At 44.3% G+C, this 3825-nt stretch overlaps 1 long non-coding RNA gene across 1 annotated transcript in view; it reads right to left on the reverse strand.

Moving 5' to 3' along the window:
• Nucleotides 1–2734: 2734 nt before the first annotated feature.
• LOC109301700 overlaps nucleotides 2735–3825 on the reverse strand; it is a 13154-nt gene continuing 12063 nt past the window's right edge. Inside the window, exons 2-3 of the long non-coding RNA XR_002098574.1 lie at nucleotides 3256–3292; nucleotides 2735–3129 (exon numbers count right to left, since the gene is read on the reverse strand). This is a non-coding gene — a long non-coding RNA (uncharacterized LOC109301700). The remainder of the gene's footprint in view (nucleotides 3130–3255; nucleotides 3293–3825) is intronic.

Here is a 3825-nt window from a genome sequence, read left to right on the forward strand (position 1 = left end):
GCTGGTCCTGATGATCTCCTGTTACAACCTAGTCAGAAGGGACCAGCAGGCATTGGAGGAGTCCCTGTTTCCCCAAGCACCACCAGGAGTGACTACAAATAACGGTCACAAGTTGGCAGAGGGTAAATTCAGATTAGACATCAGAAGGCGCTACTTCACGGTCAGGGCGGCTAAGATCTGGAACCAACTTCCAAGCAAAGTGGTGCTGGCTCCTACTTTGCGGGTTTTTAAGACAAGGCTAGACAAAAACCTTGCTGGGGTCATTTAACCCCAGTACTCTTTCCTGCCATGGCAGGGGGTTGCATGTGATGATCTGCTCAGGTCCCTTCCGACCCTACCAAACTATGAAACTATGAAAAGATCAAGTCCAACCCCCCTGCTCTGGGCAGGAATACTGCTGACATTAAACAATCCCAGCAAGGTGTCTGTCTAGTCTCCTCTTGAAGACTTCCAAGGTTGGGGACTGAGCCACCTCCTTGGGAAGTCTATTCCAGATTCTGATCACCCTTGCCATAAAGAATTTCTTCCTTATATCCAACTTGAAACCATCCTCTAACAGTTTAAGGCCAACGCTCCTTAACCTCCCCTGGGATGCCCTAGTAAACAGTTTTTTCTCTGAGCTCCTGAAATCCACTAGGCCTGTATAAAGTGGCTAGTATTCACTTCAGATTTGGATTTCGCCAATTCAGGGGACAGTGATTTGATTCAGTGATTCAAATCAGTGTCCTGAATTGATTCAGCCAAATCTGATTCGGAGATTCGGCCACTCCAAATCAGCCAAATCTCCTAGTCGAACAGGCCCCATCCCCCACCCAACCTCCCAGCCCCATCGATGGCTGCCACGCTCAGCCCCAGCATCCTGGCACTTAAACAACAACAAAAAAAGCCCTGCACTCATTGGCTCCTGCCAGGCAAGGGGTGGGAGGGGTGATCCCTGCTCTGCCATGAGCCCCCAGAGGCCCTGATGGCTGCCACAGCAGCCGGTGAGTGTGGGCCTTTTTTAAGTGCCAGGACACTGGGGCCAGGAGGGGCAGCCATTGACAGGGCTGGGAGACTGGGCGGGGGTAGGAGGAGCAGGCAGAGGATGGGGCCTGGTGGGGGTCCCCCCATGGTCCCCTCTGCCCTCCTCCAGCCCCCCTCACCCCCTACTCACCAGCACAGAGCCTGGTTCTAGCTCCCTGTGGCAGCGAGGAGGGACTGCCTGAATCTCTGTATTGATTCAAAGGCTTTGAATCAATTTGGACCTTTTTATTGGTCTTCCAGTTCAATTCAGATTTGGAGATTCGACCACTGAACTGGGCTGAACCTCCTCTAAATTGCATCAGCAACCAAAGCTTTGCACAGCCCTAATATTCACCCCTGGCATACTTATAGATGGCCACTAAGTCCCCCCCTCAGTCTTCTCTTCCCCACGCTGAACAGTCCCAGATTCCTTAGTCTTTCCTCATAAGGTTTGTCCTCCAGGCCCTTAATCATTCTTGTGGCCCTTCTCTAGACACTTCAAGATTCTCCACATCTTTTTTGAAGTTCAGTGCCCAAAACTGGACACAGTATTCCAGCTGAAGTCTCACCAACTCTGAGTAGAAAGGAAGCATCACTTCCTTAGCCCTGCTCACAATGCATCAGCTAATGTATTCTAATATGCTATTAGCTCTGTTGACTACAGTGTCACACTGGTGGCTCATATTCATCCTGTGATCAACCATAATCTTGACGTCCCTTTCAGCCATTGTGCTAGCTAGGACATCTCCTGTATTCATGTCGCACATTACTTCTTCCCAGATGAAGTACTCTGCGTTTATCCTTAATCAACTGCATTCAATTCCACTCTGCCCACCTTTCCAGCTTGTCTAGGTCCATTTGGATCTGCATCCTATCCCCTAGCATGACCGCTTTTCTCCATAACTTAGTATCACCCGCAAACTTGGCAGCATGTTTTCTACATCTTCATCTAAATCATTGATAAAGATCTTGAACAGCACAGGACCCAAGAAGCAGGGACACCATTGGCTACCTTCTGCCAAGACAATACAGACCGGTCCACTAATATTCTCTGGGTTCGACCCTTTCGCCAGATCCCAACCCACCCAACTGTGGGTGGGTTGGGATCTGGCGAAAGCCCACAATATGCTATTATAATGAATTAAGGAAAGTAAAGGGGCCTACTTCAAGTGAAAATGGGTATAAGAGGGCTCTTTTTACTTAGCTTCTCTTTTGACCTGCAGTTACATATGAGGATTTCCCAGTAATTTGTAAGGTAAACTAATAGACTTCATAGAAAACCTTTTCCTGCATTCTGAGTCAAACCAAATTTTAGTAATTTTAACATTGAGTAAATTCCTATAGAATGTCTCACTCCTTTGGACAGAGGAGTATCCAAAAGGTTTTGGGTTTTTTTCAGTGTTTAGGTCAAGTGATCACTTTTTATATTAATCATTTCTGCTCTTAGCTGAAACATTGAAGGAAGAACAGGGAAATTTTTTTTTTGTTTTTTTTTTTACTTCTAGAGCTGCATTGCATTGCAGACATTTTCTATGCACCACAATAAACCTGTGAAAGATGGAGTTTAGTGGAAATACCAGAGAGGAAAAAATTCTGTCATAAAAATTCAGATCCGGTATTGAAACCCCAAGGGTTCATATAAGAATGCAAAATTTTGAAGGGTTCTTTGTGAGATTATTACACATCTACATAGTTGCTATTTGACAAGGATCTAAAAAACTCTATATTTCTTCAAATAAATCTCACAACACCTCTTTGAGACGCTCCTACATTCATTTTACAAATCAGGACACTGGGGCACAAAGAAAGGATTAGGGCTATTAAATTCCTTCTCTTGACATTTACAATGGGATTTTAGGTATCTGAATTATAGTAACTGTCCAAACACAGAAATGGGAACCTTAAACTAGCCAGCCATGTTTGGAAACAAAACATTTCCCTTGCATATCTGGGAAACATCCTAAATTGTAGAAAATTGGTATAGCCCCATGGGCTGCATTAGCACTTGACTGATTTATGTCAAATGATGATCTGGACCACTAAAGAAATCCATCCATCATTGACACACCGCCCTGATCTTTCTCTCTGTATTGTTCTTCAACATGGTGTTATTGATAACTCCAAAAGCTATAAAAAAAATTTGTTTTAGGCTGGAAAGCATCAAGAGAAGGGAAGCATCAAGGGAAGGGCCTGGGATCCTAGACTTCACATTCATTTCCTACAGGATGGGGTGCACATACAGTTACATTTTACCTTGAGATTTGCTGGTTTCAGTGTTTCTCGTCTGTTGCTACAAGACAAAAATATATTTCTATAATTTGTTGTTAAAATACAGTAAGCTGGCAAACAAGTATTACATGTAAAAACTGTGCTGGTGTTAAAAGGGAGGGGGAAAAAGGTGTGCTGCCAAGGTATAAGTATTTTTGTGTAATTTTCCACATCAGGAATTTCTCCAAGCAAAACTTTCCATCTGATGTGACTGTTTCTATATAATGACAACCCATTTTGCATTTTGTATCTCTTGAAAGTTTGGTTGTGCTACCTCCACCTCATTGCTTGCCACCCAGGCTGCTTCTCTCCCTAATGTGTGCTGAAGATGTTCCACACATACTGTACAACTCTAGCACTTGCTCTGCTGCATGCACAGTGAATCTGTTAGCGTTTGCACTGCTTCTATCCCCTGCAATAAATTTTAATCAGATACTTTGTACCCAGTTGTACTCTTGACTGAAACCATCCAAAGTACTGTTGTTGCTAAGGAAACCACTTCCTTGTTATCTTCGTTCAGCACGTCTGCCTCATTTTCTTGCTGCCTCTCTCTCT

Source organism: Gavialis gangeticus, unplaced genomic scaffold (genome assembly GCF_001723915.1).
Source record: "Gavialis gangeticus isolate Ggan-Ray unplaced genomic scaffold, GavGan_comp1, whole genome shotgun sequence".
Taxonomy (NCBI): Eukaryota; Metazoa; Chordata; order Crocodylia; family Gavialidae; genus Gavialis; species Gavialis gangeticus.